We start from the raw sequence: 26502 nt of genomic DNA, 5'->3' as shown, positions 1-26502 counted from the left end.
GGTTTAAATTTCCTTTTCCCTTTTGATTTGAATTCACTCTCCTTTTCTTACATGTCCTTTATACAGACCAAACAATACAGGGTATTTTTTTTCCTAAGAGCTAATAATGACACACTGCAAAGTAAAACCAAAATTCCTCAGCAGTACTGCATCATTAGAAGTAATTTATACAACTGCTACAGATGACTGAGTCAGAAAGGAATTATGAAACGTTGCAAACCATGAATCTATTAAGGAGTACACAGCTTTTCTGTGTCTTCCCCCCTCCTTTCCTCCAACTTATCTATGGCAGTAATTTCTGAGGGCTGGGTGCAGCCTGTGCTCCTCCTCAGGATCCCATTCACTGCTGCCAGCCTGGGGAACAGCAACAAGGCTCTCAGTGCTTGCACACTGCCACTCCCCATCCCTGCACTCCTACGAGTCAGGCTGGGAGGCACAAAAGGTCCTTTTTGGCCACTCTTTTAGCAACCAGGTAAATAATAGATGTGTGTACACATTATAATATATACACATTAAATAAATGTGTATATATTATAATGTGTATATGTGTATATTAAATAATATATACAATATATACACATTATAAATAATATAATTATTATAGAAATATTATCTATAAATAGATAATATTTCCATAATTATTATATTTTTACTATATAATAATATATAGAAATAGATATGAATAATGTTTATATATATTTATAGTTATAGATATTTTATATATTTAGACATTTTTCTATAGAATATATTTTTATATTTATAAATAATGGCACTGTCTTTCTACATAAGGATTATACACATGCATATGTACATATTGCACAGAATCACAGAATTAACTAGGTTGGAAAAGACCTTTGAGATCATCAAGTCCAACCTATGACCTAAGACCTCCTCAGCACCTAAACCACAGCACTGAGTGCCACGTCCAGGCTGTTCTCAAACACATCCAGGGACAGTGACCCCACCACCTCCCTGGGCAGACAACTCCAGTCCCAATCACTCTTGCAGTGAGGAATTTTTTCCTGATGTCCAACCTAAACTTCCCCTGGTGCAGCTTGAGGCTGTGCCCTCTTGTCCTGCCAGGGGTTCCCTGGGAGAAGAGCCTGACCCCCTCTGGCAGCAGCCACCTTTCAGGGAGTTGTAGAGTGATAAGGTCACCCCTGAGCCTCCTTTTTCACAGGCGAAACAACCCTAGCTCCCTAATTTTTAATTTATATTGGAATTGTCTCATGTATTTGTCTGCTGAATTGCCTTTGTGGACATCTACTGAGATCCTCCTGCAGCCTCTGTCAATTTTTCCTCAGTGACAGAGGCTGAGGATTGGTTGAGGCTCTCAGCACTGAGCTGCCCCAAAAAACAACTGTACATCAGTGCAATGCTTACAGCTCTGCTACAGTAATAAAGGAAACCAGGCTGGTTTCTCTCCTCTGCCCAAGAGACAAGAAATAACTCTGCCTGCATCCTTCTAGAGACAGCTCCCAGCTACAGGCTGTACACTGCTCTGGGTGGAAATGTTTGACACTTTTCTTTCTACAGGGTTTTACTTGGCTAAAAAGGAGGAAAAGTGGTTGTGAAAGAGCAGCCAGGCCAGCAGGAAGGCTGCTGCCTCAGGGGCATCACACACCCCGTGCTAATCTCACCTTCCTCTCTGAGTAACACCTGCAGGTACTACACAGGTTTATCCTGAAGGTGATGCCTTAAAGAACCTGGAAATGGAGCAACACACACTTTGAGATAATATTAGTACAGGAGGGAACACAAAGGTTGGTCTTTATTGGAGGCCTCCAGGGGCAGGCATGGAAAATGCCCACAAAAAACCCACTCCCCACAGGCTGAATACAGATTTATAAATTTACTAAATTAGCATCACTGAAAAAGCACCAATTAAGAGCAGGAGTGGTGATTAATTCCCCCCCTCCCCCAAGTTCAGGCCCCTTCTAAATCCCCCTCCCACAGGTGGAACTGAAGTTTCTTGGTGAAAATGTGTCTCCAAGAGCTGTTTTTGGCCTTGGTTCCCAGGGAGAAACCAAGGTAGGATGGAGGCTCTGGAATATGTTTTGTCTTTCTGTGTATCAGAGCAGGGAAAAGCACTGGGAAAACTAGCTAGGAATGCAATAATAGGCTACAGAGCTCCAAAACTCTGTGTAAAGAATACAGAGCTATAGAAAAGAGAAAAGGCAAAAATCATTAGGCATCAATAGCAGCAGCCAAAACTCTCATCTGTCCTACAAGGCACGATCCAAACACCACTGAGAACTCCTTTTGCAGCCCTCACTGGCTTTCCATGCAAATAAAGGAAACACCCCCTGAAAACAGCAGCAATCCAGGCCAAGCTGCCACAGCCCTGCCAGGAGCAAGGGACAGCCCCATCTTTCCAAGAAGAGCCTCCCTGACTGGGGATCTCCCTGTGGAGATCTGCAAGGTGAGTTTGAGATTTTCACCCAGCTGAAGGTGGGCACAGAATGTACATCTGGGTCAATATTCAAACCATTTGGCTGCAGTAGGAACAAGGAGTGCAAATATCACATCCATTTGTTGGAGCCAGATGTAGGGAAAAAAATACCCTAAACCTCTAAAACATTCCTAGAGGTCAAAGTTTCTGAGAAAACCAGTAATTTAGTTATGTTGTGTGCACATAAAATACCATCCCAACCCCACCTTTATATTTCCTTAGAAAAACACACAGATTTTGGTTCTCATCTGGGCACAGAACTAAAATCATTAGGGTTGGGATTGGTATAGATTGGTCTAGACCTTGAAAAATCCCTCCAACCCAACCTGTTCTGTTATTACATGGTAAAAAATGCAAATTCACACACGCACCAAAACCATGGCAAATTCTCAGGGTGCAAATGCAGACAATTTTAGGAACCAAAAGAAAATGAACATAGTCCTTATTTTTCAAGTAAAAACTGGGAGCCTGAGACTGCAACACCTGAAGTCCATAGCACAGTTCAGGGACCTAAATCTTGTATGGTTGTTTGTCCAAGAGTACAGAGCTGCATGAAAAACTGGGATCACTAAAAGAATTCAACTCTCAGTCTAAGGCAGCAGCAGGGAAAAAATGAGGAGTTCCACCTAAGATAATTCTGTAATTACAATAAATTCAAGATTTTCTGGAAAGGGAAACAAACAGGTATTTTACAATGTACTTTTCACTACAGGCAGCAGCATAGGAAGCAGAATTATTAAGCCTAAATTTTTACAAAAGAGAAGGGATCTGGATCCTCAGCTAGCAGAACTCCAACAAGAGATTGGAAGGGAAAAAAATAAAAATAAAAGTAGAATACAGTTCTACAGTTCTACTGTCCCCAGTTATTTTGTATGCTTTAAAACAAAATGTGCCTCCTCTGAATATCTATTGCTCAGAGTGAATCCCCCAGCTAAACCTGTGTTTTGTGAGCTCTAACATACAGCTTTTACTATTAAAGCAATAAATACTGTGGGGAATATGTATAACACACAATCCTTTACACCAGAAATTCAAAGATTCCACCACCCCCCAGAATTAAATTGCCCTTCATCAGTAAACACAAGGGGAATCATTATGATTTTACACCAAATGCAGAACAAAGTCTTTTTTATTCTACCCATCAGATTATTCTGATCTCAGGGCAGTCTTTTAAATATGAAAATAATAGGTAAACACCCTCCAAGCAGAGAAAAGCAATCCTTAAGTGAACTTATGGAACATACATCAGTTAGGCAATAAGCCAACTTCCATATGGTGCTGATACATTTTAATTTGTATATACTTTAACTACAGAGACTACTTCAAAGCAAATGTGAGCAAAAAACACTATAAAAGAGAAAAGCACTCTACTAGGAGACCTGGTTCTGAGACTAAGAATTACCCATACCCTCCTATTACACATTTATGTCATGTCATGACTGATTTTCCTTAAAATATTTGAAGGTACTTGCTCTCCACTTTTGTAGTTGCAGGGCACAAATATTTTAGTCTAAAGAAAATTATTAGGTTTTGTGATAAATCACCTATAATGTTATTAATGTGACCTGTCTCCTGTAAATATATAATTCAAAATAAATAAAAAAAACCCTTCAAATTTATCTCCTTTTAGTTTATAAGATAGACTCCTTTACAGGAGTACTTTAATTACTTTAAGCAACTATAACAGAAAAATTGGGTACAAAAAATTTAAGTGCAAATTTTGCAATTTTCTAATTACAGGGGCTTCCTTTGGGTCTTTCAAAGTACATTACTGGCATTAACACATACATTACTTAATTTTGATTTCTTTACTGTTTGTTAGACAATTGATCTAAACCAATCTATTCTATACAAGGCAATTCATCCCATATTAATCTACACCAATCAACTTGTGGATAAGTTATGTACATAAACCAAAACAAACAGCAACAGAACACAGCCCACAACACTTTGTAATCTCATTTACTTTCTAACACATTCCACTGTAACTGGGCCGGTGGGAGAGGAGCTGTTTTTTTCCTGCAGGAATCACAAAACCCTGGAAAGCTTACAATATCAATTTATACATCAACTCTGTGCAAACACATGAAGCACAACCTGATAAAATATCTCAGCTGCACTAAATCTGTATAGAAATTATGAGAAGATCCTCAATTCACATTTTGTTTTGTTTTGAAAATATTGCACAAAGATTTGTAAACTCCATGGCAGCACGCTTGCAATCTGCTAGGATTCCTAGCTGAAGGCTTGAAATCAAAATAAACAGCCAAAAAAATGCCAAGGCACCTGTGCCCAGTGAGCCTGGCTGCTGCCAGTGCCCTGCTGAGCTCTAAGAGAGCAGGATGGATGAAATGGGATGTGTGTGTTAATGTTTTAGGGCCAATAATCTACTTTGAAGACCCAAAGGAAGCCCCTGTAATTAGAAAATTGTGAAACATGCACTTAAATCTTTCGTACCAAATTTTCCTGTTATAATTGCTTAAAGTACTCCTGTAAAGGAGTCTATCTTATAAACTATCAGGAGATAGATTTGAGATGGGTTTTTTTTCTTTTGAAATATATATTTACAGGAGAGAGGTCACATTAATAAAATTATAGGTTAATTATCACAAAACCTGATAATTTTCTTTAGAATAAAATGGGAAGTGCACTGCCATACTCCTGAGCTGTGGCTGATGCTCCCTGCCTTAGCCTGGGGGATCCAGGGCAGTCCCAGCCCTGTGAAGCACTTCAGCAGCTGCCCTAGAGCAGGCTCTCAGATCTGCACTCACTGCAGAAAGAAGCTGTCACTGCCCAGACACAGCTCTGGAGGAAGGAGAAGTCTCCACACGTAAACACGAGCTCTTGTCCTGCTGCTGCTCCACTGCACATCTCCAGAGCAGCAGCACTGCTGGAACAGCAGCTCCAGAACCCCATCTGTGCCTGCACAGCACTGCTGGAACAGCAGCTCCAGAATCCCATCTGTGCCTGCACAGCACTGCTGGAAAAACAGCAGCTCCAGAATCCCATCTGTGCCTGCACAGCACTGCTGGAAAAACAGCAGCTCCAGAATCCCATCTGTGCCTGCACAGCACTGCTGGAACAGCAGCTCCAGAACCCCATCTGTGCCTGCACAGCACTGCTGGAACAGCAGCTCCAGAACCACATCTGTGCCTGCACAGCACTGCTGGAAAAACAGCTCCAGAACCACATCTGTGCCTGCACAGCACTGCTGGAACAGCAGCTCCAGAACCACATCTGTGCCTGCACAGCACTGCTGGAAAAACAGCAGCTCCAGAATCCCATCTGTGCCTGCACAGCACTGCTGGAACAGCAGCTCCAGAATCCCATCTGTGCCTGCACAGCACTGCTGGAACAGCAGCTCCAGAATCCCATCTGTGCCTGCACAGCACTGCTGGAACAGCAGCTCCAGAATCCCATCTGTGCCTGCACAGCACTGCTGGAACAGCAGCTCCAGAATCACATCTGTGCCTGCACAGCACTGCTGGAAAAACAGCAGCTCCAGAATCCCATCTGTGCCTGCACAGCACTGCTGGAACAGCAGCTCCAGAACCACATCTGTGCCTGCACAGCACTGCTGGAAAAACAGCTCCAGAATCCCATCTGTGCCTGCACAGCACTGCTGGAACAGCAGCTCCAGAATCACATCTGTGCCTGCACAGCACTGCTGGAAAAACAGCAGCTCCAGAACCACATCTGTGCCTGCACAGCACTGCTGGAACAGCAGCTCCAGAATCCCATCTGTGCCTGCACAGCACTGCTGGAAAAACAGCAGCTCCAGAACCACATCTGTGCCTGCACAGCACTGCTGGAAAAACAGCTCCAGAATCCCATCTGTGCCTGCACAGCACTGCTGGAACAGCAGCTCCAGAATCCCATCTGTGCCTGCACAGCACTGCTGGAACAGCAGCTCCAGAATCCCATCTGTGCCTGCACAGCACCGCCCCAGCTCCTCACACCTGCAGCTGGGAGCACACCTGGAGCAATCCTACCCCAGAGGAGCAGAGGCTGCCCCACCTGCCCTGGCCAAGCCCTCCAGGGCAAACAGAGCTCGGGGAAGTCCTGTGCTCACACTGCCCCTCCCTGCCCTGGCACAAATCCTGCTCAGGCCATGCCAGCACAGAGCCCTGCTCCTGTTCTGTGTGCACACACAGCAGCAGGGCCAGCCCACACCCCTGCCAGGACCTTGACACTGCAGCCAGGCCAGGAAAGGTTCCCTGAGGAACAGCAGAGCTGCCTGCCTCACCTCCTGTCCTCCTCAGCCTCAAAATCAGCAACGCTGCCAGGTTAATGCTGGCAATAATTGCATTTTAATGCTTTATAATGTACTTCACATGCACCAGGTTAAGTCAATAGGGAAGATAACTGAAGTTGCAGCATATTTCTTACACTTCTAAGGAGATCTTATATTTTTAAAGCTGACCAAATTACATCGTAAGTGCTATGTGATCTAAAAGTTTCTTTTAACACTACTAATTTATCATTCTGTTCTGAATGGTCAATGGATTGTGCTTCTTCAAAACCTCAACCAACCAGCAATTAGAAAAACATTAAATTAATTTACAAACTGTCTTTCCCAAGCTGCACATTTCTTTCTTTTACCACTCTTGCCCACAACGCCTGCCAGTTCTATCTCAAGTAACAACAACCTAAACCAGTTCTTACTGGGGACAGTGCTCCAAGGAGCTCAGTGCAGTAACACTGGATTTTGTGAGCTTTACAGGGTCTGTGCTTGCCAAGCCTCCCAACAGCACCAGGAGCACTGGAGCTGGCTGTTCAGCCCCAGGAAACAAGTCCTGCATCATTTTAACTTCCCACAGAAGTCCCGTTTCCAAAATCTTTCTTCTTACTCAAATCAGATTTCTGGAGAAGCAATTATCCAACTATACTTGGCAGCACTCAAGGCAACAAGCACAGGGGTTTTTTAAGCTCTGAATAAGAGTGAAATAAAGTGTAGACATATCTATGCAGTCACACACATGTGTGTGTTTGAGCTGCCTCTCATGTAAAACACCTGCAGAATTGGCTGTAGATTTCTGACTGGAGTCCAAAACAAGACACAGCTGTGATCAGGACATTCCTCCTTCTTCCAGCCACTGGGAGCAGCTTGATCCATGTTAAAAGGTCTTACAAGGAAAGCCTAACACAAATTTTTTTCTAGAGCTGTAGAAGAAATGAAGTGTTGCCTTTATCTAACAGAAAAGCAGGCTCCTGTGACCCACACTAAAATGCCAAGCCCATGGAAGCTCACTAAGCCCTTCCTGCAACTCTGAGAGCCAGCACACACACAAATATCCAAACTGACTTAAAAACAGATCTACCAATGAGAAAATTAACACATTCTACAATGATTTTTTTCATCTTTAAGGAGAAAAACATCAGAATCTATATGTAATTCTTGTTTCAGCTGAATACCAAAACCCTTGAAACAACATCTACCTTTCTACACAATGATGGGTCCAGGACAAATTTACTGCAATTTGTGCAGCTGCAAATAGGCAGGCAGGGGTTTATCTTTGTTCATTGCCAACAAACCAAATGCTAAAAATCTCAGCACACCCTAATGCTCCAACTACACCCTCCAGGGCAAGAGAAGAAAATACCCAAGTTTACATTTTTCTAACAATTTCTGATGTTTTCACCCAAAAATCCATTTTGCTCCCAGCGTCTTCTTTCGTGTAACATCCAGCTCCTGGTTAGCCCAGGAAACAGAAATTCCAGTGCTATTTCTGGACCCAGCAGGTTTACAAAACCTTTTTTTTAATGACAGAAGGCAGCACTCAAGGATGTGTGTTACATTTTCAGTGTTGTCACTGACAGGATGCATTGTGGAGGGCTTGAAAGACACAACTGCTACTGGGAAAACAACCAGCTCTTACTGCTGCCTGCTCATCACCTCATTAAAACAGCAAAGAAAGGAAGAGTTGGTACACACAAATCCCAAATGAAAGCCAAAATGAGAGCCAGAATACCCCAAAGAAAAGGAAAGATGTCAGTGAAAATTTCAAGGCTAATCCAGGAATTTTCTCTCATACCTTTTACAAAGTCTAGCACTTTGATGCCTCAATCAAATATGCCCCATCTGCCACTACTGTATTTTAAATAACATTTCCCTGCAGTTCCAAAATATATTTCCATGAATACACAAAATGAAAATATACAGCAGACACTGGCATTAAATATTTAACTTTCTACCTTAACAACCTTTCTTTTTGTGTGTGTGTTTCTTGCTTCTGCTTGAGGCTAAATAGTAAGGCCAACTCATGAAGCAAAGCTGGTATCAGTCCTTATATATTATTCATTAATTTCTGATGTACCAATTCCACCTCTGTCTCTAAAGCCAGACATGTCACTTCATAATAAAGCTCTTTCAGCTCAGAAATCTAGAATTCTTATCCTCTGAAGTAACCAGGGCATACACAACATTTATGGGGTTCAGCAGTGCATATTGTGACTTCCAAGTACAGGAGGACTTTTGAACCTGAATTTAATGAGGCAATTAAGAAACAAATATATGATTAATTTTAGACTGCCCTAAAAGACCAAGCATGATTTTCTGGCAGCAAATATAACATTATTCAACACTTTTACGAAGTGATTGCAACTCCTCTTACAGAAAAAAATATCCCACCTGATTTCTTTGCTTCCAGTTGGTTACAGAGGACAGAAACCACTTGCTTCAATCTCCCAGCACAGCTCCGTGTCACACATAGTTACAACTCCAATTGACACTTGAAAATTACCACTTTCTTCCTTTAGCTGCACACATTTACCAGGAAAAACAAAATTAGTGACACTTCCAGCACCTCCACACAGAAAGGGTTGCCAGAGACTTACTGAGCACCTGGCTGAAGATCACCCTCAGCAACACTACCAGAGAATCTGGTCTGCTCTTAAAATATTATAAACACTTTATCTTTGGCTCACTGGAAATGTGTTTCAAATCTCTTCCTGACCTTGAATTGCCCAACAACAGAGTCCCAAAGTTGTTACTTCCACTGGGTGGGGCAACAAGTGAAATACTTGACCGAGTAATTTGAAAGTAGGCTGGAAGGAGAAAGCTGAGCCAATATTCACATCTGCTCCATCCTGTGGGTGAATTCCCCTCTGCCTGTAGAAGGTGTGAAGCTCCCTGCCCTCAGCACACAAGGTGAACACAGCTCTGTGTGATGAGAATTGGCACAAAGCAGTGGAACCATCCGAGCCTGAAGGAAAAACCTTCCTTCCATCTCAGCCAGAGCCCTCTCACACTGCACAGGCACCTGGGGCTGGGGGTGCCTTCAGCCACTCAAAACACCTCAGAACCTCCATCTGCCAAAATGACAAATGTTCATTTAGCTGCCTTTGGTCTCAACCCTTTCTTAAAGGTCCATGGCTGGGCTGACTGCACTCCAAGCTGGCCACCACCTGCCCAGGTGCATTTCAGAGATGTCCTGTTATGTCACAGAAACAGGTATCCAATGTTGGTTCATCAGATTTTATACAAAAGGACCCTTCTGTCACTTATATTTTGATTACTATGCAGAAGTTTTGTCTCTAAAGGGAATGAAAAAAATCTATTATTACCTAATGGTATCTAACAATAGACAGATTAAAGCAGAACATGGAGTTAAATATTGGCTTGAATATCCAGAATAACTAATGAAATCTGTGGACAGTGATTTACAGTGCTAGCATTGCAATGTGTTATCACACCTTCTGACAGAGAAAAGCATTTACTAACACACTTTCAGAAGAACAATCTGTTTAACACAGATTTTTTAAAGTTTTTTTTTCTTCCTGCAGCAATTTGCCTTGTATGCTTAAACAGCATTTGTTTTGCTTTGCCAAGTAAACATGGTAAAAGTTCACTGTTTATACAGAGTACACTGGAATGTCAGGTGCTTATTTAATTGCTTTTGTAGCCAATTTCCTTGCCCCTCAAGGCTCATTAGTCAGTCATCTAATCATCCCATGCAGTAATGCACCCTCTGTGTTTCCTCCTTGAGTTCAGGAATATATCTTCATCTGTGCTCCCAACAGTGGTGTCCTTCAGCCACAACCTTTCCCAGGGCTTTCTGACTGCTTGCCAGCCTTGCTGCCTGTCCCACATGGAGGTGGATTCCCCAGCACCCATTAATTCTGCTCCACCATATACTCAGCCATCTGGACAGAGAGCTAATGGAGAAGGACTGCTGTTTCAGGAAAAATCTGTGTGACTTTGCACTGATGGGTTTGTTGCTCCTGTCCACCTGAGTGTTTTACAAAGGGGCAGAAGGAAATCGGGGAATGCTGCTGTGCTCCCTTCTGAACCTGCAGCCAGGGTGAGGCTGAACGGATGGACGTGGAGAGGAGATGAAAAAGCAAGGTGCTGCCTTCTGGAGGGGCTGTGAGTTCCAGAGCCCCAGGGAGCTCTGGGTGAGGCTGTGCCATGGTGGTGTTCGAGGGTGCCAGGACAAATGAAGAGATGAGAATCTTGACTCCATGTTTCAGAAGGCTGATTTATTATATTATGATATTATATTATATGAAAATGCTATACTAAAACTATACTAAAAGAATAGAGAGAAAAGAACCATCAGAACACTAGAAAGGAGAGGAGAGGAATGAATAACAAAATCTTGTGACTGCTCACAGCCTCGACACAGGTGGCTGTCATTGGTCATCAAGTGAAAACAATCCACATGGAGCAATCTAAGATGCACCTCTTGGTGAACAATGTCCAGACCACATTCCACAGCCATCAGATAGTTATTGTTTACATTTACTTTCTGAGGCTTCTCAGCTAGAATAGGAGAAAAATCCTAGCAAAGGATTTGTCATAAAATATCATGGCTACACTGTGCCTGAGCCTCCCAGTGAGAGAGGCCAGTACTGGGCTCGGTCCAGTTACACCTCCACTATTGATGTCATGGTGGGCACAGTGTCACTGCTGTGACACAGGACAGGCTGATACCCCAGGGGGTTCTGCTGCCAGCCCCGACAGGAGGGTGAGATGGGCTGACAGAGTCCCACAGCTGGGAGGAGCAGCTCTAGACACCAATAAATGCCAGGATCCCAGGGGTTGGAAAGGTCCAGGGGTGCTGCAGCCAGGCTGAACAGCCAGCAGCATCCCCTGGCTGCAGAGAAGGGCCAGAGCATCCTGGGCTAGGGACAGCTCTGCCAGCAGGCTGAGAACATCCTCCTCAACTCCCAGCCAGCACAGGAGAGCCACCCTGGAGTGCTGTGCCCAGCTCTGACATGCCCAGGACAGGGGAAACAAGGACAGAGCCCACCAAAGGGCTGCTGAGCTGCTGCAGGTCCTGGAACAGCCCTCAAGTGAGGAAAGGCTGAGAGAGCTGGGACTGCTCAGCCTGGAGAAGGCCAGGGGGAACCTCCTCAATGTGTACAACTATCTGAAAGTGGGGTAAAAACAGGACAGGCTGCTCCCAGTGGGGCTGTGACAGGAGCAGAGGCAGTGAGCAGCAGCTGGCAGCCAGGAGGTTCCCTCACAACACCTGGAGCTGCTCCTCTGGGAGGGTGGTGAGCCCTGGCAGTCACCGGGGCATGTTCCAGCTGGGATGGCTCCACCTTGGGCACAGCCCAAAGCCAGCTGGGCACAGTCCTGGGCAGCAGCTCTGGGCGTCCCTGCCCAGCAGTGGGGTGGGACCTGAGCACATCCAGAGGTCCCTTCCTGCCCCTGCCAGTCTCTGATCCTGTTCAGTCTACACTGTATGTAAACACACACATTAAAAAAACCCAAACAAACAACCAACAAAAAAAAACAACCTCCCAGAACTATCCCCAAACAAGCAAAAGACATGCCAGAAGAAAATTAATAATTTTCTGTCCAAAATAAATAGTAGACATTTGTAAGTGTCAAGGCAGCAGGCAAATTGTATTTTCAAAGCTGAGTTTCAATTCAGTTTAAGCAGCTGACTGAGAATTCCTTGGGATCCAGTTTCCAGAGAAACTGACAGGTGTCACTAAATTAGCACAGCAGTAAGGTTATTTATTGATTTTAGTATTTAAAACACCAATAGATGTTTAGGTGAAGTTACTATACACATAGTTTGTATCTAAACACTGAAGACCTGTCCAGCTGCCTGCATACTATAAATATGTGTTTCTTCTTTTGGGAGGCTGGAGGGAAGGAAAAAAGAAGAGAAAATGAACTTTTCCTGAATAGAAGGAGGGCTTGAAAAGCACCCCATCAGCAGCTACTGGAGCAAGAAATCTCCCATGTCATGCTCTCCAACCCACAGGGCACTGCAGCTTCTCAGCTGCTGCATTCTGCTCTTCTGTGCATGGAGAGAGCAACAAAACTCATTTAGGAGTTTTCTAAACATTGGGATTTAATTCCACAGCAGAGAAGAAACAAGGACAATAGGAGCACTGCAAGTTATCTACACACAGGCATAGAATTTCTGAGAAATGCAATTTTGGATACAAAATGGTGTAGAATTCTTCTCATAATGGAAAAGTGGCTAGGTTGAAGTGCTTTGGAATAATTATAATATAAAATGAAAAGCTTCTTGATGCATTATATTACTTGAGTTGGAGTAATTCTCTTGAGTTTCTATTTTTAAACCATGATAGTGTGTTAATGAAACTTTTCAAGGAAACTTCAGCTACAGACAGGGGAAACAAATTGCTGCTAACCCCTTCAGAGCTTCAGCTGAAAGTCACCATGAAAGGAGCATTAAATGGGTATCAGTTTCATAGGCAAGAAAACTGATTATTCAAATTTAGGCTTGTATTCTGTTTGTAGAAATATAATTTACACAACATAAACCCAGAATCCAAAGAATTTATTACAAAATCTCAAATTATTTCCTTCTTAACATACAAAGTGCATATCTTAACAAATGAGTAAGTAAATAAAAGAAATAAGAAAAAAATAGTAAATAAATAAAATAAATGAGTAAATAAATAAAACAAAAAGCAAACAGTTTTTTAACTGTTCCCTAAAGAAAGTTAATGGCTATTTTTTGGTCCATTGCCACAAAGAACATAACAAATCTTGCTCCAGATCCTGGAGGTTGCTCTAAAAGGGAAGAAACCTTATCACCCTCCTCAACTGCCTGAAAGGAGGCCGTAGTGAGCAGGGAAACAGTGTCAAGTTGCTCCAGGGTGGGTTTAGAGTGGACATCACAAACAATTTCTTCATGAAAAGATCTATCAAACACTGCAGCAGGATGCCCAGGGAGGTGATGAAGGCCCCATCCCTGGAGATAATTAAAAGACTGCAGGTGTGGTGCTAAGGGACATGGCTCAGGGGTGAACTTGGCACTGCTGGGCTATCAAATGGATCTGATGATCCTTCCCCACCCAAAGGATTTTATGATCTCAGAAAGCTTGGTTTGGTTCCTGTTCTAAGGGAAGCCACATAAGAACAGAAGAGATTCATTCCCTTAGGGCCAGAGGAGTTCACTATAGGAAAAGCAGATGACCCCAACGCCTGGGAAGAAATGGTGCATCTGACTCCATTGATATCAGAAGGCAAATTAATTACTTTATTACACTATATCATTTGACACTAAATTACACTACATCTAAACTGAATCTGCACAAGCACTCAACTCAACTGAACAAAATCTTGTGACTGTCTGCTGACTGACAGTCTGGACACGTGCTTGGCCCTGACAGGCCAAGGAACAAAACCCCATCACTGTGGGTAAACAATCTCCATGTTGCATTCTGCTTTGGCACAACACAGACACAGAAAATGAGATAAGAATTGTTTTTCCTTTCTCTGAGGTTCCTCGCTGCGATTCCCAGAAAATCCTTGAGAAGTTGTGCCTTGCTTTTCTCTGTGAAGAGAAATGTGGCCTCAGTTCACCTGACTCCTGGCAGGTCAGGAAAAACCCAGCAAAGCACCTGCCAGATTTCCAGAAATGTGTTCAGAATAGCCAGCCCAGCTCATGGGGTGCCCACAGCACCCTGTGCAGCTGCTAAATGCAGATGTGAGCTGCCCAAAGCCTCGGGCAGAGCCTCAGAGCTGCCAGCTGCTGAGGATGCCCTGGCAATGCCCAGAGCAGCACCCTCAGAGCCCTCCCACAGCACCTGAGGCCAGCCTGAGTGCTTCTGGAGCTTTCCAGAGTGGATCTCGATCCCCTCTTGCCAGGCTTGGACCCCACACACCCACAGACATTTCTCTGTTTCTGGTCAAACTGACCCAAACTGATCTCGATCCCCTCTTGCCAGGCTTGGACCCCACACACCCACAGACATTTCTCTGTTTCTGGTCAAACTGACCCAGTAAGCAGAGCTGAAGCTCCCCAGCAGCACTGGCAGAAAACCCATTTACAACCAACCATCCCACCAGGGCTGAACAGAAACCCACTGCTTTTCCAGCCCCACCTAATGATTTCTGAAACTGTGGGAATCAATCACACAGACTCCATTGTCTTCATGGTGGAAAAGCCCCTTCTTTATTCCCAGAACTCCTTTTTACACAGTTACAGACCTGTGTGGAACTCCAGTTGGTCAGGAGCTTTCTTGCCAATTACTTTATTGGTCAGTAACAGGTTGTTATTCTGTATTGATTGGTCACTCAAATCTCAGTGTGTACATGCAGGGGAAGTTGTTTGTGAGAGATAATTTTCATTTTTTATCTAACAGTGGAAAACCAGTTTTTACAGGTGCTGGTTGTTTTTCACCCAGGAGTAGAAGCTTATGTTAATGAACTGCTCACACTGGGATTGCTTTCACATGGGAACCTGCAAAGGGCTGCCCTGACAATGCCAGCCACTGATTTTAGGAGAGCAGGCTTGATTTTATGAGGCCTTTCTTTATAATTTTTCTACATTACTGCAAGATAAAACCAGGTAAATAACACCTACAGATGAAATAAAAGAGCCAGATCATTCCTCTGCCTTTCCCCACAGGGAGGACATGCAACCCCATAATGCAGTCCAGAGAACTTCACAGTAATTTGTTTTAATTAAGCAAGTTACTATCAGTTACTGTATCAGTCCCCTGATATACTGCACAGAATAATGCATTTCTTGTGATTCCTGGGAGAGTCTCCACCCTGATGAGCCATATTCTGAATAAGAAGGCCATATAATCTTCCTAACTTCCATCCAATACATCAAAATTATGTTATTAAAATATTCAAGAGCCTTTGCTCTCACCCTTCTTTCCCTGGCATTGAGAATAAATCATTCTAATACCAACAGCAGCTAAAAATACCCCTGTATTTTATATATACTTAGAACACAGCAATATGCCTATCAAATTGGGCAAAATGAGTGTCTCAGGACAGAACATCTTTACATTTGAGAACTGAGGGGGTCCTGCAGCCTCTGAATATTGATTATTGATCCAACCAACCTCTGAATATTGGTTATTGATAATTGAACCAACCAACCCCCAGAGTGCAGGAGCAGAGACAGCCAGGCCTTTGCACAGGGTGCTGTCCCCAAGGAACACCTGAGAGGGTTGAAATAGGCTGGGTGTGCTTTTCTGACATGGAAAAACACCACCCCCAGCACCACCAGATTTATTTCCAACTCCTCCACGAGGTCATGCCCCTTGACCACCATCAGTGCTCCTCAGGCCCAGGCTTGGTCCTGTTCTCCTCTTCCAGGGCAGCCCTCCATGGGCACAGGCTCCTGTGTGCATTCGCCTTCAAACAGCATCTTTCACCTCTGGGAAATAAAACTTCCCCCCCTTTTTTCTTTTTTCTAAATGAGGATTGAGCCTCAAAAATTAGTCCAGTGAGAGAAATTTACTGAACACAGTGAAATGTCTAACGCACAAAGCTAAAACACTTAATGGCGCTGCCTAAATGCTGAAAAAATCAGGCTTTGAAAACAGCTATGTGAGAAATCATCCTTTATTTCCCACTACAATACCTCAAGTAGGAAAAAACTGTGTCATGTGCTTCTTTTTTTTTTTTTTTTTTAATCAGCAGCTGCTCACAGACATCCCTGCAGGTGTTTAGCTATTGAAGTCTCACATTTAAAATAGTGACTTATTTGAATCTACACTGAATTCACCTCAGATCTGTGCCCAGGATGAAGCACACCAATCAGCAAAACACATTTTCCTACTTCCCCCAAAACCAGTGGAGTCATTCTGCTGAGGAGCACAGGGAATGTTGCAGAAATCCTTCAGCCTAACAGAGCAGGCAAAAAAACCCCAAACAAACAAACAAAAAAAAAATTTTCTCTAGCACTATGCAGCCTGTTAGTTCAGCTTCCTTAACAAAAGTCCATCCTTAATTTAAATACCAAATCAAACATTCTCAACCTCTGCTGCAATGTGACTGGACAGGACAATGCTGCCTTTAGAGGGTTAGAAATGGAGCAGGATTCAGAGCCAGAGTGGAAGCTCCCATTCCAGGGGCAGCCAGCAGCTCCCATGCCACTGCCCATCGTGGAACAACCCCCAAAACCCTCTGGAAATTCCTGAGCAGAGGCTGCTCCCAGCCTCTCTCCCAGAGACTTGGTGGCTGGAAGGGCTTGGGGAGGGAGCCCAGGGCCCCACCTAGGCACAGCTGGAGAATGGGGTTGGGTGGAGAATGAAGTTGAGTCAAGGAAGAAAAGTGTGTTGTGTTTTCTCTTTTTTTTTTTCCCCTACCTAGCTCTACTCTAACGGGCAATAAATTCAATCCAGGTGACTTTTTTCCCCCCCAAGGACAATTGGGAAGTGATGTCCCCCTCTGTGTCTGATCCCTGGTGGGCACCAGGCCCCAGGCAGGGCCAGCCCAGCCCGCTGATGGCACCTGCCCCACACCAGGCACTCAGTGTCCCTGCGCCCCTGCTCTGCTGGGCTCTGGAGTGTTTGGAGACAGAAGGATGAACAGAAAGCTGTGCTTCAGCAACACCACAGCCATGCTGCTGACTCGAAGGCTGAGGAGGCTGCTCCTGCTCTCCCAGGGCCAGCTGCTCCTGCAGAAACAGCCCTGCTGGTGCTCTCCTGGGGAGCCCGCAGACCAGCAGGGTGTGGTGGGACGGGTGTGTTACGGGATATTTGTATACAAAACAGGTATATTTTTTACCTGTTCTCTAGTTATGCTTCAAGAGACTCACATTTTTATGTCTGCTTTCAATCAACACTTAATCCCATTGATTTCTTCTCCCTTGTGGCCATTCCATGAGCTCTCCAGAAGCCCTGGAGGCAGGAGGAACAGGTCCAGTGCTGTGCATGGCCCCATGAGGTGCAGCTGAGCCCTTCTCATCGTGCACTCCTGACTCTTCCATCACAACAGACTGGAATGAGTCTTGACTTTTCTCAAGCATTTTTACAGTTTTCAGTTCCTGGTCTTCTTGGTGGATTTCCTTTTGGAACAAATGCAATAATGCCAACACAGGATAAATTTGCACCTGTGCTCAGGGAGATTATTCTTCATTTTCCCAGAACATGTAATTTCAGAATTTGAGCCTCTACTTAACACTAATTCATCTGTGATTGGAATGTGACTTCATCCATCCCACTGCTTTCAGGGCTGGTGTCACTTGGTGCTCCTCTCCTTTGGGCTCAGCTCAGTGGAATGTGCAGCCAGCAGCTGGACACAAACCCTGCAGCAGATGTGGCACAGCTGGACCTGCTCAGCCCTGAGGGGATGGGGCAGCTGCAGCACCTTGGCAGGAGCTGCTGTTTCCATGGTTAGAAAAAAAAATGCACCAGGCATGCAAAATGTGGGGGACAGGAAGTTACCTATGAAGAATGTGGGAAGTCCTACAGATTTTGGGCTTTCCTACAAAGTTTGGTTGGTTGCTTCCCCATTGCAGTTAAAAGAAGAGCTCTCACAGCACCTGACTGTAAAGGAAAAAGAGAAAAGAGAACAGAGGTGGCAATTTGCCTGGAAATTTCCCTGGAAAGCCCTGGGAAAGGAAACCTTTAAGGAATTAGGAAGGATAAGCTACTGCCAAGTTAAAAAAATAATCTTTCAGTTGAAAGTTTTTGCTGAAATTTTTTGTTACGAATGAACTGCAATCAGAAATTCTACTGCTAAGAGTATTTTATGATTCCTGTGTTATTCTGATGATTCTGTATAAGAAATAAGATATTATCATTCTTGAAATGATTCCATATAAGGAATTAGAGAACAGAACAAGGGACTCTCTAGAATTTCAATACTAACATCTCCCAAATCACCTTGTATGAAAATGATATCACAGATATAATTTTGGCTACTCTTTCAGTATCCCCTGCTGAAGAGGCTGCTGCAGGGAATTACAGGTTTGACTTCTGTGAATGCCCCCTGGGGAGGTATCAACTCTGCCTGCTAGGACACATCACCTTTACAACACCTCGCTTTGCTCCCACGAGGAGGATCACATTCCACATTTATTTCAGGAAGAGAAGTGTCTACAGAGATATATTCCTGCTTTGGTTTATTTGGTCTGTCCCAAATTACCATATTAAATGACTATTTCTCAAAAAGTCACCTGTCCACTTTCATCAAAGCACCTGCCACTCACAGGAGTATTGCTTAGAGCTTTATGCATCCATTTCTGAATAATTTCCCCATTAATCTCTTCCAAAATGTACAAATGCACACACAGAGGTATTGATGCAGGGCAACCCCAGTGTAGGGAATAATGTGCTCTGAATCCATGATTCAGGAGGCTGAACAAATGCTTTATTAAGCTAGGTTATATTACACTAATACTGTATTATATTAAAGAGATACTGCACTACTAAAGAAAAACCTGTGACCCTTTCCAGACAGTCACAACACAGCTTTGACCCAATTGGTCAATCAGTCCAAACAACCACCAGCAGAGTCCAATTAACAAATTATTCTCAGTAAACAATCTCCATAACACATTCCACATGTGCCAAACAGGAGCATGAGTAGAGATAAGAATTTTCTCTTCTCTCTCTCTCTGTTCAGAGAATGTGAACACCGCACAAAGGAAAGTGTAAAATCCAGTCAAATGAAAGTTGTATTTGAAACAAATAAATTTATATGTAAAGTATGAAAAGCTCTAAGAGCACTGTTAGTAAGTAACTGATCAAAATTAATTTCAAGTTTAATTGTACCACTCTGGTACTTTGGTCCATGTGTTTCGATATCCACAAGGACACCAGCTCCCTTAATTTACTCATTTTAATGCCTACATTTCTAGCTAAACCCTCAGTGTGCAGCAGGACAGAAGCTGCAGGATCAATCCTCCAGGCTGACCACGAGCTTCAGGGAAATGCTGTTTTTCAGTACAGATGTTAAGAGTGTTAAAGCAGGATGGAAATTCCAAACTTTTTTTTGCCAAGAACCTCATTTTCAGGAGCCCAAGGTGAAGCAGCGCTGCCAGCTACACAGGGGGATTAAGTACATGGATATTTTGCAAGTTTTTAATAAGAGTCAACCATCAGAAAGAGCTTTCATTGCCATGGCAGGAAAGATCTCAAAACAATACAGGATACAGCTTCTTATTTTTTTTATTCAGTGGTGGAAAAATGCTTTTTGCTTTTTATTTTCACTTAAAAAAAAAAAAAAGATTAAAACATATTTAAACATTGTAAATGCAGACCGATATATATGTGTTTTCTTTTTTTTCCCCCTATAACAAAATGGAAAGAGAACTATAACTGTGCGGTATCTTCCATTCAGCTCCAGGACAGCAAGCTAAAATCTGAATGAAATTACACTATTGTATCATGCAGAAAAAGTCATTCAGCACTAAGTAAAGAACAATATTCAACAGGATTTTGGGGTGTTTGTCAACAGCTGTAGAAACTGCATTAAGGGCAAAGGCACAAAAACCAATCTTGGAAAATCAAATACCTTCTTCCCAGCCTACAACCTCACCAATGTTGTACTTTGGGGGGTTTGTACTCCAGAGATATCTTTTTTTAGCTGCCTTGCCTGCCTTGATTCTCATTTGCATGATCTGAAAATCACTCCAAGAGTGTGAGATGAGCAGAAGCAGGGAGTAAGTCACAAAGAATAGGTCTGGCACGTAAACAAACGCTTCAAGACGACAGAGCTTGAAGAGAGAGTTGAAGAAAGAGAAAATGTAAAGTCAATTTCTCCTTGGAAATGTAATTAAAAACCCTGAAGTGAAGCTACACTATTTTATGAGTATGAATTTACAAAAAAAGAAGAACATAGTGTGGGAAATAGTAAAGGTAAGAAGATTTTCAGAAAGTTGGGGTCTTCCATCTTCCTACTGTCTGCGGAAACATCATGTAATGATGCTGATGCCACAAATAAAGCTCAGGGAACATCTCCCAGCAGGCCCATTCTATTTGTGAAGAGAAAAAGCTCCCCAACACACACACACAAATAACAAATTGACATCAGCTCCTTAAGAAGAGCTGAAGGAAAGAGCCTTTTATCCTCAGACAGGATTCCTGGTGAACACACCAAGTGCTGCAGGTGATCAGCACTGGGGGGACCTGGGCTGGACAGTGGTCACAATGACCAGAGTGGGGCTGGAGCTGATGGCAGCAGGGACCCAGGTGTCTCTGTGGAGCTGTGGCATGTCCATCCCTGGGTAAGGACACAGTGTTGACACAGCCTGGGGACACACGAGCCAGGTTCAGGGGGTCCCAGGGTGGTCCCTGTGCTGCCCACAGGGCTGTCTCGGGCAGGGACCCAGCCTGGATTCCCTGGCACCAGCTGTGCCTCCAGCTCATGGCCACAGCTCCCATCTGCTCCTGCACACCTGGGAAAGCTCCATCTGCAAAGGGCAGCCTGGCACCCTGCCACAGTCCCTGCTTTAAAAACTGGGGTCAGCTCACCGTGGGGAGCATCCAGAGGAGGAATTCTGCGTCCTTCCACACTCCGTGCCAGCAGTTTGCACTCTCACAGAAGGGAGAGTCTTCTCCACAATGTCATCGTGGTATTGATTTTTGAAATGCAAGGAAGACAAGGAACAGCTCATCTGGTTTTTATTACCATGTATAAACAGTGGCAAAATAATCTCCAAATTAGAGAGACAGATTTGATTAGACACATCAGAGTTCAAACACACACCCTGGCTAGACAAACAGGAGGGAGTGTGCCAGCATTCTCAAAATGCCTCACAATATAGGAAGGAAACCTACACAGGAAACAAAAATCTCAATTAGAAGCTAAGGTGCAATACTATCAATGACATCCTCATTTGGCAAAGTATTTTACCTTAGAGAGTCTGAGGAGGAGTTACACACAGGGAAAGCTGGTGTGTGCACGGAGGTCGTGCCAGCCTAGGTCCAGAAATAAATCCCTTTTCAGGAAAGTATTTAAACTAAACAGGCCTGTATTGCCATGGTGTTACATCACTTACTATTTCTATAATATTTCATTCCAGGGAAATTATTGTGTAAAACAAAAGGCCTGTATGACAAGAACATACTGACATCTGCTGGCTTCTCCAAATGCATTTCTCTCAAGATAAGGATTTTATGTCCTCAGCAGGTTTTCCCCTATCTAATGGGCTGCATAACAAATTAACATTGTCTATCTCTGAATATACAAATTAAACCAGTTATTCTGTACTTGCAAATGTTAAAGTGCGTGTGACATTCTGTGGTTAAGCAATTCACAGAAATATACTTCTCTTCCATCTTTGACTTCTAAAGGATCACAGGAAATTACTTTTGCCTAATTTGTATGAAAACACTCAGTGATAGGGCACAAAATTTACATTCAAATAATTATTTTCTTCATTTCTTTCCAACAAAAGACCAGTATTTCCAATTTACTATCCAAAACTGTAACTGGAGCTGTCACTCAGGCCAGGCTCATAATGGCAAGTATTGTTTCCCAGTAATGATCAGCCAATTATAAGACCAGATTTTATTTGTAGTAGCACTGTGGCCAAAGGAGACAAGTAAAGATAACACACAAATCACCTAGCACACCTATCCAGAGTGATACCCAAACACAGCAGAGAAGATCAATTATATCTTATCATTCACCACAATCAACACAGGAATTTTGATAACCACAACAGAGTCCCAAAGACTGAACAGCTTCCAAACATACAGCCTGCAAATGTCAGGCATTGCAGTAAAGCATGCAGCTCCTAAAGAAGCTCTAACCTGGCATGCTTGTGAATAGGGAATACTCTGTAAATCTTCATGCACTTCTAAATTTATCATTTGAAAAGGGTGTGATAAATTCATTTAATGCTTGCTGTAGGAATCCTAGCTTAGCAGTTCCTCCCTCGTGCGCGCTGTAACACAAAGTTATGGATGACAATTTAAACACAAAATAGAAGGAATTCAAAATCGTAATTCACAGTGTCAGCAACTCAGATGTGTTGCATTTAGTTACTGAGGCATAAATTTGGTATTGGAAACAATGATGCAAATCATCAAATAATAACAGTTGCCAAGCTGTGCTGAGTGCAGATCATAAACACCTTCCTCAATATCTGTATTTCCACATCAACTATCAGCTGCAAGGTCAATTCCTTTTATCAGCTCATTAGCTAGACTCATTTCAGAGTTGCGAAAAGGTAAATGAAAACCACAAATTCACCTTTCGAATGCGTTATTTGAGTACATTCCTACTGTATATACTTGTGTGTTCTACTGAGTGCACCACCCTGCCATTGCTTCCTCTTCCAGCGTGGTGCCAGGCAGGACCACCCACACCCCAGTGCCAAGCAGCAATAGCACTGTGCTACAACATTCATCTGGAATTCCCTTTCAATTTCCTCATTTGAGACAGTTTATTAAATTATTTAAACTTCTTATATATTAAACATCAGCAGAGAAAATGCTGAGGGGAAAAAAAATTAAAGAAAGGGGAATACGTTATTACCCCAGAAGTGTCCTACTCTTTAAAAGGTGATTGCAGATTCTTCAGGTTCACAGATGACAAGAGCCAGCCTTCCAGCAGAATGAGGGGAAAAATACATCTTTAGGAGATCCCCAAAGGCAGTTTTGACCACAGGATCCCTGTTTGCCCCACTCAGCCCAGCACATGCTACTGCCAGAGCCATTGCACAAATACCAGGATTGGGGCATTAAAAAATAATAACAATTTAAAAAAGCTTTCCTCTTGTCCATTGAGAGGCCTCAAAATTACCCTCAAAGGTGCAGGCTCCACACTGGGCTGCCCTGATGTGGACTGGAAAAGTGGTGAGGGAGGTAAGAGGAGAAGCAGAAATGGTACATGATGCAAGGACATCAGAAGTGTTCTTCCTCCCCGTTATGATCAATACCATTTGCTGCTGATTTACATGACAGGTCTGTGGAGCTTTGGAGGCTCACTTTGGAGACCTTCAAAGAAGAACCAAATCAAACTATGTGGCATTTTAAGTAGCAAACCCATGAGGTGTTAACACACCATAGCTCAGGAGCCATTTGCTCTGGCCATGTGGAAACACTGGCTGAGGATGAGCTTCTCCAAACAATATTGAGATCTGCTGATAGGACCGCTTTGATCCAAACACAGGGACAGCAACAAAGCAGCCAATTTACCACCTAAAATTCCCTCAGCTAATAAAGATGCATCCACTTATGCAATTAATAGAGCATTCCTTTATTGGTAAAGTCTGAATCTCTCAGAGCAGGGCACACATGATGACTACAGTTTGATTTTGGCAACCAAAAGTCTGAAATCTGCAGGCAGGAAGAGCTAATCACCTTTCTGACTTACTCTCCATTTCTACTCACTTGCATTTATTACTTCCTTGTGAACAGCATGGTCATGTACCATGGAATAGTTCATTTGAAAACTATTCCAAGGACTAGAGAAAACTTTATTCAATCTAATTTCTACTTAAGAACTCTTGAGTAAGATAGCTTCACCCTGAGAAAACTTCAATAAATATTTTTTTGACATAGAAATTAGTGTCCAGTGTTTTGCTTGTACAGTCAGTGACAAAATATTTAGTGGTTTCATTGGGGAAACCATTTTTAAAATTTTAGATTTCCTATCCACTAGAAATACTCTCATTAGAAATTTGGATTCATATTTTAGTCTTTGTAACAGTGCAAATATGGAAAGAGAAAAAAAGTCTAGGTTACTTCTAATATCAAGGGAAACTTCCTAATTTTCCTTGAATTTTCCCACTTATAATGCTGTAACACAGCAAAGCATCATAGTGACTACTAGATATACTAATTAAAAATTGCACAGTTTAAGGCATGTTGACAAAGGAACACTGATATTAAGAGTTGCTGTTTTATTCATCAACACAACTCCCCCCAGACCACAGGAGCTGTTAGCCATGCCACAGCAGCCCCCCAGGCTGTCAGGCCCGTGTCAATCAGCCCCAAGCTGAGCTGGTGACAGACCCTGACAGGGCCATCACAGCTCCGTGGTCACCACTTGAAAACAAATCTGCAGCTCCAGCCCAGGTAATAGTGCTGATTGGAACAGAGGTGCTGGGAACCATTAACTCTGGAGAGACTTGATTTTTACCTGTATGTATTTACTGTGCTGTTGTATTTTCCTAAATTTGATCACTTCAATTGCTTGAGTTTTAGAATGGTTTTAGATTGCTTCTTTTCATTCCAGACAGGGTTTTTATCTGAGATGGGATTGTGACCTCTCTGTCCTTTGCAGCTGCCCCAGAGTCCTGCAGACCCCAGTACACCACAGCACCAAAACTTCATTGTGACACACTCTGGATTCATTGGAGCAGAAAAGCACCTCATATTTAGAACACAATAAAGTATTTAGGTTCCCACATAGCCAAGTTTGTGCATAATGAGATTTCAAGCGACGCTTGAGTCCTTTTTAAAATGCACTCAGGCTCTGCCTCACACACATATTTTAAAGAAGGCAGCTCTGGCTGCACTGAAGAAGCAGTTTGAGTCACTCAAAAGCAGAAACACAACCATGAGCACTAAAACAATGGGAAAGGGAAAACCTCTGGCTAAACCACATTAAAAGGCAAACATGTGAGGAGTGTTATCATCACAAGTTGATTACAAACCCTCCTGCAGAGAAAAGGCAGTTGCTGGAAACAAAACACTGCCCACAGTGCTGAAGGAGCCAAACCACTTGGCTGCACCATTCTGCCCGTTTGGAGCAATATGTCCAGAGAAGTGATTAATCAGGTGGCTCATTGGATATGGCAGCTCCCAGAGTGAGGATGGAAGAGCATACCAGGACCAAAACTCACTGATTTGGGGGCTTTTTACAGTGGGAGGAGTAAAAGACAGCTTCAGTATCAAAGAAGATGTGATTTTGGAATAAGGCTTGTGCAGGAGAATCTGGTTGTGCCCTGTACCCCAGAGAGCTCTGTGACCAAGGCACAGGTAAATCCCCCCTGCCCCACCTGACAACTGGGCTTTAGGGCTGGTTTTTCCCAGAGTGCCACAGGATCCTTAATAACCAGCTACAGCCAGAGATTCAGCACCGAAACAAAGTGAAAGCAACGTTGCAAAATAGAAATAACAACACAAAAACGCACATGAAAAACTCCCAGGTAATACTGGGGACTGGAAAACAATAAGAATGAATGAATCTGGCTTTAAGCTGAGGATGTTCACAGGGAAGCAAGTGTGTGAAACATGCAGTATGGCCAATTTGGGTATTTGGCAAGAGCCCAGCACTGGTGATGGCCAGGGCAAACCTGCTGGGTCACCCGTGGAGCAGCTGCAGGCTAGCACAGCATCACGATGGCAACCAAGAGCAGGGCATCAGGGAGGAGGGAGCCATTTGGAGAGTGTCCTAAATTAAGGAGTGGGGAAAGGGCCTAATATCACAGAAAGATCAGGAGGATATCTAGATCCATTCATCTTCCTGCTGGGTCACTCTGTGTGGCTCAATTCAAACTGCACTCTGGGACTTCCTTAGCATTTTTATTGTTGCAGGCTCAAAATGGGGATCACCATGTGGTAGATGACATTTTAGGCAGCTTATCTTCCATGCTGCAGGAAAGGACATTTAGGTAACCACTTACAGACACAGTGCACTGCCTGCAGTGGAGTGACACTATTTCATTTTTTTTTCTTAATCCTGGAGTTTCACTTAGAGATTCATTGTAACAGGAGAGAGTATTTCATATTATTTCCTGAGATGCTGATGAGAGAGAACCACCCAGTAGCATGACTTGAAACTGACGCTTCAATGTCTTTTCCCACAAAAGTAGGAAGGCTGTAAGCTCTGCTCTATGGTCAGAAACCACAAAGGCTGTGCTGCATCAAGGGAAATGTTACAGAATTACATCCATTTGAAGACAAAA

At 43.3% G+C, this 26502-nt stretch overlaps 1 protein-coding gene and 1 long non-coding RNA gene across 18 annotated transcripts in view; both read right to left on the bottom strand.

Moving 5' to 3' along the window:
• Positions 1–26502, bottom strand: part of RBFOX1 (RNA binding fox-1 homolog 1) — a 1139646-nt gene that overhangs the window by 754898 nt on the left and 358246 nt on the right. The window lies entirely within an intron of this gene.
• LOC135281376 (uncharacterized) lies at positions 17226–25039 on the bottom strand. Its single transcript, XR_010348034.1, has 3 exons — positions 24732–25039; positions 18080–18181; positions 17226–17976 (listed from the first exon to the last, which is right to left on the bottom strand). It is a non-coding gene; the product is annotated as an uncharacterized LOC135281376 (long non-coding RNA).

This window comes from Passer domesticus, chromosome 15 (genome assembly GCF_036417665.1).
Source record: "Passer domesticus isolate bPasDom1 chromosome 15, bPasDom1.hap1, whole genome shotgun sequence".
NCBI classification, from domain to species: domain Eukaryota; kingdom Metazoa; phylum Chordata; class Aves; order Passeriformes; family Passeridae; genus Passer; species Passer domesticus.
Note: the sequence above shows the minus strand (reverse complement) of the source record. Positions and strands in the feature narration are given on the sequence as shown.